The following is a 15896-nucleotide window of genomic DNA, read 5'->3' as shown; positions in this document are numbered from 1 at the left end:
ACTGTTTTTATTCGCAAACAATATAAACTATTGATTGTATTTGAACAATAGGAATTGTTGATAACTTTTTGGTGTATTTTTTTAAATTATTGTGTTCATACCAGTAGTCTTGATTGCATAAAGGTTTGCAATACGCAATAAATTGATTCTCACTAGTTACGTTGTGTTTCACTAAACCGATAACTCCTATTAATATAAAATTTTTATCGTTAAGTTTCAGTGTATTTGGTAAAGCATGTAAATATATTTTTACATCGTCTACACAAATGAAGATAAATGGTCCAAAATCAAATTGTATTCTTGTATCAGCAGATAAACATGACTCACAAATATGTATGTTTTCGAGAGAAAAAGCTTTATTTAGGTGAGAAAATAAATTGTTTATACTAACTGAACTGATAATTGTAGAAGATATACTGATCGTTGTTTTAAATAATTCGTTGGTGAATTTACATTGATTACAATATATAGATTCCTTGTAAGAAAAATGACTTTCCAAAATTTTACTTAAGAAAATATCTACATTATTATCACATACAATCTCACCCTTATTTATTATTCCATACTTTAACAAAATACCCATTCGAGATTTATACAGCGATTGAAAATTTTCTTTTCCATTGACAAATTTCAATACTATTTTGATAATACTTGTTTCACTAGAATTATTACTAATGAAAAGTTGGCATAAATTTCGACAATTCTTGAAATTTCTACAACCAAAAATCATGATTTCAACAATCGCATCGAATACTGATGTATCTTGAAAAGTATATGTTTTTTCATTAACGTTTTTTACTCCTAAAACAGAACCATTACGAATTACGGCTTGCTTTTTGATTTTTTTATTTGACTGTTTGTAAAACATAGTTGCGCTTGGGAATGGGCCGCAATATTTGTTTGGAACTGAACTTTTTACAATTTTGTTTGAAATTATTTTCTTATTTGCTGTTTTGATTTGATTAGTAGGCATATTATTGCAATTTCCCATTACTAAAGTATCTTCTGTTGAGTATGGAATTTGAGAGTAGTTGTGTTCATCAAACAAACTTTTGCTGTTTGCAAGCTTCTCAGTCAAACTTAAATCCTCGTTATTAATTATGTTTTTTATATTATTATTATAACAATCATTGTTTGGATTAGAAAAACAATTAGTTTTGATAGGTGTAGACGTATTTTTTTCAGAGATACTTTCCATTTCATCAGCATCTATGACCTCGATACTTTCAGAAACAGAGGAATGATGGTTATGGATATTTTTAAAATCCATACAGTCGATTTTTTTTGTGATCGACAATCGAGATTCTTTATGTTTTGGTTTATCTTCTACTTTATTCTCTGCTTCACATTCGTGTTTTTTTTCTTCATCATTTATACATAATGTGTAATTTTCAGAGAAATCACTATTTTTGTCTTTTCGAGTGAAAGTATTTTTTCCTTTCCAATTTTCTTCGTATTTGAGGTACTCCAAATTACATTTGTTTAACGATGAACGAGAGTTTTTAATGTTTTGAATATTTTCCCGGCCTTCAAAAGACAGTAATTTCAATATTTTACAATGATATTTTATAAAATCAGTGGCTGTTTTATCTTGCTCTAAACATTCATTATAATATGACAAGTGATCAGATGCGAGTTTAAAAATAGAATTGTGTGAGTCATCATTTGATGCTATCAGCTTTGTTTACATTGGAAAATGTAAAAGTAGTTTTTTTAACTTTAGCATGATTTCTGAAGAAAAATAGCTATTTACATCTTTTATTTTTTTATCGGATATTTCACTTTCAATTGATTTAATTTGCAAATCATTGATTAATTTATGTACACTATTTTCAGAATATTCAAATTCTTTGTCAGAGTAATTTTGACAAAGGTATTTATTTTCACTAGTATCTAAAATAGATTGAACAAACTGATCATACAATTTTATAACATCTGGATTTCTAATTTTGCTTAATAAGTCTGATTTTGATTGAGTTACAATATAATCATCGTACTTATTACCGGCTATTATAAACATATTTAATACCGTTTGAGTGAACTCTTCGAAGTCAGATAATAAAGACAAGTATATCAAACAACATAAATAAAATTTTCGCACATATTCATTAGAAAGACAGTTCCAGTTACTCACATTTTTTAATAAACTGAGAGTGTCAACTCTGATCAGTGTGGGGGGCAACGAAGCGTGATTGTTTAAAATATATTGATAACAAATTTCATTGTAATCAAATGGGGATATTTCATTGAAAACATTTGAAAAACAGTCTATCAGCAAGTAAGAAAAAGCGATTACGATTTCTGAGGGAACAGTATAACTTTGTCGTAAAAATTCACGTAAAAAGTGTTTCAATGTAAAATTATCAATAGATTTAGTGATAGTTTGGAATATTGGAATAATTTTATCATCAATTTCAACAACAAAAGTATTTAAATTAATAGTGTTACTGCAGTAATTTCTTATATGTACATTTTGTACTAATCCTTTTAGTTCTATGAAAGTTAGTCGTGGTATCATCTTCTTACAATAACTATTCCACAGATTAACTTGTTCGGATAATCTGTATATTATTTGAAATGGTTTATAAAAAAAGTGTGTGATGCAAGAATTCATTGAAACACTAAACTTCATAGAATTCAATTCATTAGCAGTCTGAAAAGGATGAACATTGATTTTGTCAACTTTTTTTACTTTATCACTAGTATTTTCTTCCTGGGTATTTAAATCCAGACTATTGGAATTAATATTTATGTCATGAATCCTTTCAAGTTTAGTTTTCAAACCGTGTGTATCTTTATGAACTGCCATGTACAAATTTTGTCTTTTGATTGGTTTCAATTGAACCAGTGCCTGAGACCAAACCTCATTTCTTTGTTTTTTCAATTGACCATTCTCATCAAACACTGGCAATTCTGATAACACCAGAAAAATCTTTGTAAAATCTACAACTGGTTTTGACGGCATTTTATAAAAATTATTTTAGTTTTTAAAACAATAATACAACTTAATTTATCCAACTCTACTCTTGCTGATTCAGGTCCTATTGGAAATCCCATAGTGTTGGCATACTTTGTTAAAAATAATAATAATGAAAAAAAAAAAAAAAAAAAAAGTTTTAATAGAAAATTCAAGACTGATAACAGCAAAATAAGTTTTCATAATCATAAACGTTGGCAATCTCGTTTTCGTGGCATCTGATCTGACTCAGCAGCTAGTAGGACAGTCTAGAAGCACTAGTCTAGCAGGATAGGACAGTCTAGCAGTCTAGAATGCACGGTTGTGGATTACCTTACAATGTAAACTCTTCAATCAGTACCTCGAAAGGGTAAAAGACCATAATGGACTGTTTGAGACTGGTGATCCAGACGAAAAAAAGTTGATCTTGAAGTACAGCGAGCTGGTCGTGCGGTGAGAAGAGCAGAGGTAACTAAGGTACCTGACCAACTTTTTTTCCTTTTGGGTGATCTGGTCAGAGTGGATCACGAATGTATCGATGAAAACAAGCTTAAACTCGACGGAACGATGAAGGTAATTCAGCTATATTAGAGCTTGGTAGGCTGGGCTCTGACCAGCTCAGGTGCTCGGACCTCTATGGCAACTCAGCCCGATTATTCTTACGCAACGCCGCACTGATATACGACGCATGCTGCTTATGGAGCTCTTGCCGCTGTTCTCGAGCACAAAGGTAAGTATCGACGATCTTCACCTGTCGGGAGGCGAGTCCATAGCTGAATAACTCGACTTAGTTAAAACTACTACTGCTGCTGACGTATAGTCAAAAGCGTTGATTTGAAGTAGCTAGCTAGTTAAGCCACTCTTACTGCTTGACTTTTCATTCACACATTATCGCGTGCATGTACCTAAAACATATAATCATTATTATCTGGTAGTATAACAACTATATATGACTTCGGTACAAAAAATTTATAAGCTATTAACGTTACATTAATACTGGTCAGATAATTTTTAATCACATAGTAATATTATTAATATCTGTAAGAAAATATCAACCGAAGCGTATGTAGTATATATCACAGAGCTGGTAGAGCCGCAAGTGAATAAATTAATAGACAAAGCAAGTTGGAGAAGCCAGTTAATTATAGAAAATGCTAAGCATACGTACATTCAACTTTGTCCTAAGTATGATTGAGCTTTGAAGTGACTGCTTCTCCTTTTATGTATCTACTTGAAGTAGGGTGCAAGCTTGTGGATAACAATGGACTTGAGATTGACGGAGACGATGATCGATTGAAGTTGATGAGCTCGTTGGAGCGGATCTAGGCGACATTGGGTACTCAGGCCTTGAGCAGCCTCAGTCGGTTGTACTCGTGCAGCGTCATGTCTAAGTATCTGAGACAGCAGTGTAACTTAGCTTAATGTCAAAAAAAGCTGTGGGCACCTGTTACTGTTGTTAAGCCCAAAATCGAACTTGACAGAATTGATACTGCTACTGTTGCTGTGGCTGACTTTAATGGAAAAGCATTAGAAGCATCGTTGTGGGGAAAAAGAGAGTCATGCCATGCAAGCACCCTAGAGTGATAAGGCCAGGCTAGTCGTATGCTTGGAATAGGTAAACTAGATCAGCATCCAGCGCTGGACTACAATACTTTATTGTGCATCTACAACTAGGGTACACTTCGACTAGGGTATTGTTTGATAATACCGTACCAACTGCAAAACAACCACAAATACAGCTGGAATGAACATGTTGCAAAATTTTTAAGTGAAATGTAAAAGGGAAACAACTTAACATTATTTTTACTATTATGGAACTTAGACTTACTCATTTATCTAACTAGTATTACTGATTCCGTAATCCTAAGTGTTGATATCTTTAGCTTAACGAAATAATTTTGCAAGGGCTCCCTGAGTTCTGTTTAAAAATCCACTGTGGTATCGATAAAATAATCATACAGTCATAGACGTTGCCAATTTCATCTCCATGGTATCTGGATCAGCAGAATCAACCACTCCTCAACTATACTGGGACCTTGAAAATGAGTTTTCATCACAGCGCAGATGTGAAGCAGCCAACGATCTCCTCAATGATGGTATTAACCAGGTGAAAGAGTTTAATGGACCTCTCAAAACTGGCTATGACGCCGAGAAAAAAAGTTGATCTCAATGTGAGCACCGAGCTAGTCCCGGGCGAAGATCATCAGCTTTCAGTAGAAGGGTCCAGGTTAAGATATTAAAGTCAGCTCTAGGTGTTGTACACGATAGCAGCAGTACTGTCATGGTATATTTGACGATAAAGTACAGCAAGAGAAAAGAAGCAAAGGTTGCCGAGATACTTGCTTTTCCTTCGAGATCTCTTAGGTGACAACTAGCTTGAGATCCATGGACATGGTGCACTCGATTTTCCTTTTGAAAAGCTTCCAGATGCTGTGCTAAAAATGATCTTACCCAGCAAAACCATTCTACAAGGAATTATTTTCATAAAAACCATAGGCTTTGGTATTGATGACATAAATGACCCAAGCATTAATAAATACACTTATGTTGTCATCGAATTTTGATCATAAAGACTGAAGTTGAACAATAATAGTAAAATAAAAATTTCCGTGCTTACAGAGAATATCCAAGGCTGAAACTTGCACAAGACAAACCAACACAATCTTTAATTAATATTTAGTATTTGTATGTACACAAAGATGTGTTTTAGTTTTACTTGAGTTTTTTTCTTTGCAGGCTAGAGTATAGTACAGCAGCACCTCCTTGCATAAAGGCAGAGAATGAAGGTGCAGCGGTCAAACGCTAACGACAACATCACTTACATCTTTGCACGACGTAAAGTAAGGTTAGTCTGAATTCGTTGAACTCGCGGTTCAATTATTTCTAATTAATATCTTTAAAAATATTGATTCCACGTAAAAAAGGAAATCGGGTGCTGATTGCGCGTCAAAAAGCCGTTAGATTGCTATTTTTTTCGTTATATAAGATTACAAATTGAAGGTTTAAGAGAGTATTTTTGATTTGCGTAGCACCCGAACGTTTTTTATTAATTATAAAAAAAGTATTGTTTCCTCGTCAATAATTCAAAGCAATTTCTTTTCGTCTTGAGACGCGCAATCGATTTGTCAAAATATTATCAAATAATAAGACACCCGGGTGTCAGGTTCACGGAGCTATCACACTCGTGCTACGCACTCGTGTGCTCAACTGGTACTTATTCCCGTCAACTCCGGCACTCGTGTGAGTCAATCACTACTCGTGCGGGAAATCGTCTTTTCCGCACTTGTTACTTAAATAACTATAATGTGTGTGTACATATATATATAACCGTTTATGTTGATCAATTTCAAACGATTATTTCAAGGAAATCAGTAGAAGCAACAAATATATATATATATATATATATATAATAATCCGGGCTTATGACGCCCGACATATGTTTAAATTTTGGACCATATAATATGTGTTAAACTAATCCTTTCATAAAGTATCTACAAGCAAAGCTTGTACATATACATCGTAAAGCCCATTATGAGAAGAATTGTAAAATTGACAACAATAGATGTTTGTGGAGCCCACTGTTTTATTTAACTAATGCTAACGACGCTTAACTAGAAATGCTAAAGAAGCCTATGAATTCGTCAGGCAAAGTGAGTCTAGATTTTTTTTGTTAATAATTGTTGTTGAATTCTTTACATTATAGCAAAAATTAGAACATTATATTTAAATTAAAGACCTAGAAAAATTATTGATACTTTGTAATGCTTAATCCCAAAAGTTTTTGTGGGTATAAAATGAGATAATGTCTTTGTTATGAGATAGCAGTAGTTCATCTGTGAACGAAAAGATATTTGAAGACGATAAATGGGAAAGTTTTAATTTTTTTCTCAAGTATGATTTCATAATTGATTGAACTTTTTCTTTCTTTGTATAATTTTATTTTACTAGTATAAAATCCCCTAATCATTTTCTATGAATACTGGCTGACAGGTAAGAGAGATCTTTAGAGAAACGTTTTTGTTATAGAATTATGTAAAGACTGTTGTTGAATATCTTAATTAGTGCTTCGGATTATTTAAATTAAATATTATTTTTTACTTGTTTATACAAAATGGACACTACTTTCGTGTGAAGAAAGGAAAAGACTCACTTACACGTAATCTAAAGTCACAAAAAGGAATAAAATATTGCATGAAACTATTTCCAAAATTATTAAAAAATGATTACATTACTTACAAGAATTTATTAAACTTTTGAAACAGCTTTTTAGCTTTGAAATTACTATATACTATAAAAGCTTCTTCTACTTAATTATTTAGTATTGAGTAACTTTTTTTATTCTGTTTACAATCATGTCAATTAGTGTAGTAATCTCCAAACATTGATATTAAATGAAACTTTGGATCCTATTTATTTTTTTAAACCTTTTTTTTGAGTCTTAAGCATTTTAGATGCATTCACATTAAATTATTCGTGGATAACCATTTAAGCTTCTATACATACCAATCTTGAGTAAACATTAATAGTAAATGAAACTTCAGATCCTATTTATTTTTCTATACCTTTTTTTTGAGTCTTGAGTATTTTAGATCCCTGCATATTGGTATCAAACTGCAACATTCTGCAATCTAGTAGTTCTTTCTGAGGTCAGCAGAGTTTGAAACGTTTTTACTCTATAAATTATATTATTCTAAGTAAGCAAGTAGTTAAAACTCTTCGTGTTATAGATTGCAAAATTATGAATAAAAATAAATAATTTTGACTGTTTTAAAAAGTATTTAAAAAAAATTTTCTTAACTTTAAAGGCTCAAATGCTACGTTTTGGTGATAACAGATTAATTTTTAATTACTTAACGTGCATACGAGAATTTATCAAATTTTTTATCACTTCTGAGTTGTAAGCTGGGGAAAAACATGTTTCTAACTTTTTACATGCTTTTACTCGTAAGCTTTGAGACTTTTCTATTATATTTGTTTCAACAAAAATGCAGTAGAAAATTTGAATACACATACCTTCGGTAGGCTCATGGTTTTCAAGATCGATAGCAGAATTTTCCAACATAACTGAAAAATCAAAGGAGACAATATCAAATTAAAATGAGCATAAGTTTTAACCAATAAACCACAAATTCTAATTATTTTATGCTATCCGTATATTTTCTAACTAATTATAATTATTTACGATTTTATTGCAAGCGCTTGATATCACGTTGGCTAAGTGGCATAAATGAATAATCATATTTGTTAAAGTACTTTTTGTAACTTCATATCCGCAGTAAAATGTTATCCTCAAGTTTTGCGTGTACTTAATGATATATGTAACTAACTTTTCGAAGACACTAGTACTTATGATAATAAATTATACTATAACAGTTTTTTTTTTTTTTTAATATTAAGAATGTATTTATACTATTTTAAAAATAGTGTGTTAGCCACGTGAATGACGTATTTAAAAAATTGCACAGCTTACATTAAAATAATAAGCGGATGAATTAGAAAAAAATTTTAAACAAATAAATTAAATATGAAGAATAATAAACCAAAAATAAACAAGCATGTATGTAAAGGGAACGAAAAGTTTGTATACAAAACTGTAAGAACTGTAAGAAAATAGAATAAAAATGATCACTGTAATATGAGTATGTTAATTATTTAGAAGGCTTAGCCGTTTGAATGTTAGCATTGGTGGTCATGCATGCAACAAAACGAAATCCTGCTGAAAAGTGAAATTCAAACTAGAGCTAGAGAAAAAAAAACATAATAATAATTTAAAGTGTCTCCCTTTGTTAAAAAAGTGTACACATTATTGTAAGAAAATAAAAATATAAAAAATAAGCATAACAAAACAGATGAGCAGCCTAAAAATTAAAACAACTGTAGAGTGATGCTTATAAAAAAAGGAAATGATGCATCGATTCAGTGAATGTGTCAAAAATACTAAAAAAAACACACTCATTAATCAATAGTATCAGAAATTTTTGTCCATAGCAGCAAAAACTAAACATAAAGTGAATAATATAATATGAGAAAATATTACCAAAAAAAATAATAAAGTTATTAGGAAAATTAAAATTTTATAAAATTATTTTACTGATATGAATAAAAACCCGCTGGTCAAAGAATTGCAAAAAAACATGTACAAATATTCACAGAAAAAGATAATATCAATAAAAAAATATTCTTGCTAAAAAATGTATGTAGCTGGGAGAGGTATAATAAAAAAATAGAAAAACATACTTTAATTTATATTAGTCACATAAGCACAAATAGTTGAAACAAGCGATATCTGGAAAATTGTAGTATTTATCTCAGGATGACAATACAATAAAGTGAGAATAATGTTGAAGTAGTAAGATTTTAAGGGACTAACTTTCTAATTCTGCGAAGATCTCGCACTAACGAATGTAGTTACATGAGAAAGAGAAGAAGAAGAAAGAAAATAAGTACACCAGCGTTATCTTAATTTAAGAATTTATGGGAAGTATTTTAGATTGCGTGAATAACGAAACGAAAGACTGATTCTAATGGAAGACAATAAAATAATCATAGTTATAAAATATGAAGCAGTTATTAGAAAAAAAAGTGATAGATTATTTTATGGTTGTAAATCTAACAAAATAAAGCTAATATTATAGTACTACAAGAATTTTTGGTTAAGACATTAGGAAAAGAATAATAATAATTAAAAGGAGTATGTACTACAGGAAAACTACAACTACTTTAGAAAGTAGTAAGAAAAACAAAAAAATGGGAGAACTCAAAAAAGGCTCTTATGAAATTGAAAGTCTTTAAACATGAGTGAATAAATAAATGAGATTACGGATAACTAGAAGGGCAGAAAACTTAACATAAAAATGTTTAATGTACAGGATTCATAAGATAAAAATACAACTTGTTTCTTAAAAGATTGTTGAAAATGATAGATTACTTTATCATTGAAAAAAAAGCCTATTAATTTGAGAGTTCAATGTAAGAACAAAAAAATAGCAAGAAAATAGCAAAAAAAACGAGACCAAAATTTTTGAGAAAACAGTAAATAAAAAGGCAGATAAAATTAAAGCATCTTGCATGAAAAGAGATTTAAGTGCTGAAATAAGACAAATCACTGCAACGAAATAAAATCACAAGCAACGAATAACAGCAACTTAGTTCTTGGTCTAATAGTTTGTGACCGACTAGCCTCTCGAATTTGAATTAATTAATTAATTTATTCTTAATAATGGGTGAAGCGATGTGTGATTGGTGGTCTTTATTATATCTTGTGTTTATAGGTAGAAATATTTTTTGTTCTCATTTTATGTTGATAGCTAACGCTGTGCTTGCTACTAATTGTGTTTTAAATAGGTGCACGTAGGGCGAAGAGCAGGTAGATCGCCGCGCGCAACGCAATGCTTTCGGGCTTCAATGCATGGCCCATCACCGCAAGTTACCAATCGGCGCATAGGAAATGGGTTTCGGCAGCGCCTACCGCAAACGATCCGACAGCACCATCCAGGCACGGCGAGCGCACGACGACAGGCATTCTTCCGATGGTACTGGCTTGATCGAGACACTTGATTTTTCTGGTGCCAACGGGGAATCCGCCATACATTCGTGTCGCGCTTAAATGCACCAAGACATTTATCTTCAATGCTTGATTTAGAGTAGCTTAAATGCACCGCTATAATTTGCTTCAATGCATCGCGCTGGTTATTATTTCAAACATATTATAATTTTGGCTTAAGATCATATTTGTTGTCGCTTAAGCGCTTGCTTTTCTTTTCTTTGCTATTCGCTCACTTCTGTCCGCCTTTGTTTAAATATTACGTTTTGCTTGATGTAGTGATTTTTATGCATTATAGAAAGATATGCATTGTTGAATTTGCTATAATAAAGCCTTGGTACTTAAACAAAATCCCACCTTGCTTTTTTCTTTGAATTTGGCGTCTTTGCATGCAGGTATCATTTCAGCTTTCGTCGAACGTCTTGGGAAGCATCGGATGGCGGTGGAGCCCTCTCTTTCGCTGGTTCCAGTTCTGCAATAACGCCAAGGTCGTAAGTACGAGGACGGGAATTTCATATCGTTCCGGGACTCCTCGATCTATGGCTTAGCCACCGTGACGAGTGCCCGTTCCTCATCCTTTATCCTCCCAAATCATTCAGTGTTCCATTCGGCCGAGGAGAAGGATATCCGCACAGTGTGTGCTAGTGTTTTTTTTTTCAGCTCGTAGACGATTCAAAATTATGACACACATCGCTTCATCACGCGCATGTAGAGACATTTTTCTCCCTCGTCATCTCGACTCTCCCTTCCGGGCAAAGTCCCATATTATTTGTTTTATTCGTTCTTAAAGAACAGCGTGACGCAAAAGGGAACGTCACATATGATTTTTTGGCGCCCGACGTGGGGCAGTCTGTAAGAGAGAGGATTGATCGGGAGTAGCGTGTTTGCGAAAAATTCAAAAGTAATACCTAATGGCGTTTTGTTAAGGCATTATATTGGATAGTCTAAAACAGAGATTTCGGTATTAAAAAGAGATAAGCGTAGCGTAACTGAATAAACGATATAACGTTGAATATCAGGGGCAAAACAAGCGGCTTGTTCCGAGAATCAAGCCAGCGTTTTCGTTGTGAAGCATATGTGATATTGTATGTAAACCTCTTCACGGTCAAATTTAAGGTCGTTTGTCTTGTACGTCGTTCTTGAGATGTCGACAATACACTATACAACCCGTGAACTCTATTTACAAGGGCGTGTATGTTGATTTTCCGTCGGCCTCGCGTGTTGTTTACGTTCCGTTGATACTTACGTACACGTTGACAACTCTCGTACATGCCAGATTGGTAGGTTTATCCTAGACCTTGCTGTTACATTGGGTTAACATAACACACGTAGTGATTTTCTTTCTCGTTCGACCACTCGGGTTTTAAGGCGAAATGGCTCATGGTAGGCGAGCTGAGGCTTTTTTAATTCAACTACGCGAAACCGTGGTCAACGAGGAGAAACATAGTATATCGTATGGACAGCTTATGCGGTGGCAGGGTGCCATCAACGAAGATGTAAAAGAAATATTTGAAGCAAACAAGCAGCTTATCGAACGCGTTAATATATTGGAGAAATGTGAGATGGATTCAAGCGATTTACGTGCGTTGAGAGCCGAGTTTACCCGTGATATAATCAAAGCAACGAATGAAACTCACGAACTGAAGGAAAGCGTCGAAAACGGTGCGACAGAAAATTTGCTACGGATCGAGGGGATTAAAAAAAATTACTCCGACTTACAAAAGTCTGTTGATAAATTACATGAAGATATCGATAGGCTATATAAAGATATTGACGACTCGTATTATGACGTACAGTCGCTAAGGGATCGTATGGGAAAGTTTTTCGACGAAGCTTATAATGACTCAAGAAGCCTGAAGCAATCCCTCGACGAGAAGTTATACCAAGTACGCCAATCCATGAGGCAAAGTACAACAAATAGTTCGCCTTCTTTAAACTTACCCGTTCCGAAATTTAAGGGACGCGACGGCGAACGACCGATCAAGTTCCTCTCCAAGCTCGAGAGATACGTGAATTACGTTCGACCTCGCGATTCTGACTTACCGTGTATCTTTGCGGAGTGTTGCGAGGAGACAGCACGCGACTGGTGGTATCTGCATGAGCACAAAGCAAAAACCCTTGCCGAGTTCAAACGTAAATTTTGCGAACGATACTGGAGTCCGGCGGTGCAACAGAGCCTCCGCAGAAAATTAGAATTCGGTCAATATCAACTTGGGGGAAAATACACGAGGGCAGAGTATGCCACTCATATGTTCGGGTTTGCTCGTGATTTAGATATTCCCTCGAATGACAAGAATTTATTGCATCAGCTCGCAGCTCATTTTGGCCGTAATTTCAAGCATGCCATTATGTGTGATCGAAATTCAACGGACGAGTCTCTGTTGGAATTGTTGGCGGAGTTTGACGCGGACGAACGGCGTTATCGTGGTCTTGGGCCTGATAAAAATCGGAATGCTTCGAGCTCGAATAATCCCGCAGCATCGAATGCTAATCCGAGTTCGAACACAGGAAATCGAGTTAATAATAATAATCACAATAATAATCGCAACAGCACGCAGACCTGGCGATCGAACCAGATTTCGCTGGATCAAGAAGACGAAGGTTTTGGGCAAACACGCGATCCCTCGCCACAACGAGGCAACCGAGAACCAGTAAAATCGTGTCTTTTTGGTGCGAATCCTAGGGACTGCGACGATTTTTTAAACCCGTCCCACCCGGAAAAAAACTTGTAAAGGTTGCGTTGACGAAATCAGTCGATTACACGCGTCGGGTCAACGCAACTGAATACTGCACGCGCAGAGGTAGCGAGAGATCGCATCGGTGGGCACATTTTTGTAAGAACAGCATTATGATAAACAAACAGTCGCATCGTCGAGTGCCAACTAAGATAAATCGCGTATGGTCTCGATTAAAATATTTGTGTGGCTCACGACGCTTTTCTTTCATAGATGATTGCCTTAAAGGATTCGGTAATTACAAGATTAATATTGACTCGGTGTTTTCACCTAGGGTGGTATTCCAACGGAATTTAAATCATCGCTCCATATTTTTCGATGCACGAGAGGAGTTATTGTACGACATCAATCCACACGATCAGATATCTCGCGGATTGAAATGTCCCGAAATCGAGGTGGCATTGGTTGGCGTTAAGGTCATGGCCCTGTTGGACTCGGGCAGCGAAATATCCTGTATTTCCGAAGCTTTTTACGAAACGAATAAACAGGAGTTAGGGCGATTACCAACGCTACCACTGACAGGCAAATATATTAAAGTGGCAACGGGTCGAAGGTCCTGCAAAATAAAAAAACAAATTTTTATTCCTACGGCTTTCGGAGATCATAAAGTGTCCCTGACGTATGTGGTGGCGCCTAAATTGACGCGGGAAGTCATTATCGGTTTCGATGCTTTTAAAGAGCTGGATATTATTATTAACTCGGCGAAGGTGGATGTCACGCTACATATTCAACATCGGGAGATAGTCATGCCGTTGATATCCCGTCTTGAGCAATCGAATAATTATGAATCACATTATTGCAAGGTGGAATACGATAATAATAAACAGGATGTGATCATTGATGATGGAACGTTCGATCAAACAGATGAGTCGTACGAAATTACTCCTGATGAGGTAGAGGACAAAATAAAGGCATTGGATTTGTCAGACGGGCAAAAGAGTTCGTTAAAAGAATTAATACAACATTATCAGCCAATTTTCGAGAAGCGCCCTCGTCTTATTAATACGTATGTTCACGAACTTGTGTTGAAAGACAAGAAACCATTTTTTACGCGCTCCTACCCGGTTCCGCTAAATTATCGAGAACAGGTTCAGAATGAAATCGACAAGATGTTGAAGCTAAACGTCATACGCAGGTCTTTCAGTCCGTACATAAATCCCATTCGCGTGGTGATAAAAAAGGATAAAACGATGCGTTTGTGCATAGACGCTCGAAAATTAAATGAAAATTTAGTCGACGACTACGAATCGCCGCCGGGGATCGAGGAGCTATTTCCACGATGCCGGCACGCAAATTTCATCTCTAACTTGGATTTGACGAGTTCCTATTGGCAGATACCCTTATCCGAAGAATCCAACAGTACACGGCGTTCAAGCTCGACAATCACGTGTATGAATTCAACGTGGTCGCTTTTGGCATTAAAACGTCGGGGGCTGCTTTGCTAAGGGCGCTTAGTGAGGTGCTGTTCGGGCTCGAGGCTTTTTTCTTACAATTCGTAGACGATTTGGCTGTATTTTCCCCGACCTTCGAAGAGCATTTGCGTCATTTAGATATGGTTTTCGAGCGCTGTTTGAAGCACAATTTAAGGGTTCATTTTTGTAAGTCGAATTTCATGCGGCGAGAAATAGATTTTTTAGGTCATAGATTATCCGCTGAAGGGTTGAAACCGCAGCCTGAAAAAATAGCGACGATAAAGAACTTTCCGGTACCTAAAAATGTCACCATGTTGCAATCGTTCCTAGGTTTTGTAAATTTCTACACTAAGTTCGTGAGAAATTACTCGCTGTATACGTTACCTCTGAACAAGCTGCTACGAAAGAAAGAAGCTTTCGTGTGGGGGACGGATCAACAAGAAGCATTTGAGAAAATTAAGGATTTATTTGATGAGAACGTCATTCTAAAATTTCCCGATATCCAACGGCCTTACATCTTGACGACCGATGCGAGCGACTATGCGATATCGGCTGTGTTATCGCAGAAAAACGATCAAGGCGAGGAAGCGATAATCACTTTCGTAAGTCGGACGTTACGCGCGAGTGAATTGAACTATTTCACTACAGAGAAGGAATTATTGGCCTTGGTCTGGGCGCTCGATAAGCTACACACGTACCTACGGGGGGCGGTAAAGATACACGCACGAACGGATCACCAGGCGCTATCCTTCCTCAATACTTGTCGCTTCGGCAATTCACGCCTGCTGAGGTGGCAGCTGGCGTTGCAATGCTATAACCTGGACATTACTTATATAGAAGGAAAGAAGAACGCTAGCGCGGATTTTTTGAGTAGGGTGCAATATCCGCCCGCAGGGGGTGAATCCGACTTACAAATTAACATATTGTTGGCTCACAAACCTTCCGACGAACTAATCGACTTATTTAAAGAGTTACGGGGATGGCAGCGGCAAGACGATGATATTGTTCATATTATAGAATCGTTAAAAAACAAGGAAAATCGTCTGTGTAAGCGTTTCGCATATGAGGGCGACATATTGTACAAAAAGGAAAGAGAAAAGTTGAAGTTTGTCATACCAAAAATCAAATTGAATTTACTGATTGAAGAGATCCATTCCTTATATGCGCATATCGGCTCGTTTAAAACACTTAAATTATTACGAGAACAGTTTTTTTCTCCTGGATTGAAAAGGTGTGTGTACGACACGATT

This window comes from Copidosoma floridanum, unplaced genomic scaffold, assembly GCF_036245765.1.
Source record: "Copidosoma floridanum isolate Cflo_tuat_1 unplaced genomic scaffold, Cflo_Japanese_pri ptg000001l, whole genome shotgun sequence".
Taxonomy (NCBI): domain Eukaryota; kingdom Metazoa; phylum Arthropoda; class Insecta; order Hymenoptera; family Encyrtidae; genus Copidosoma; species Copidosoma floridanum.
This window is presented reverse-complemented; position numbering follows the sequence as displayed.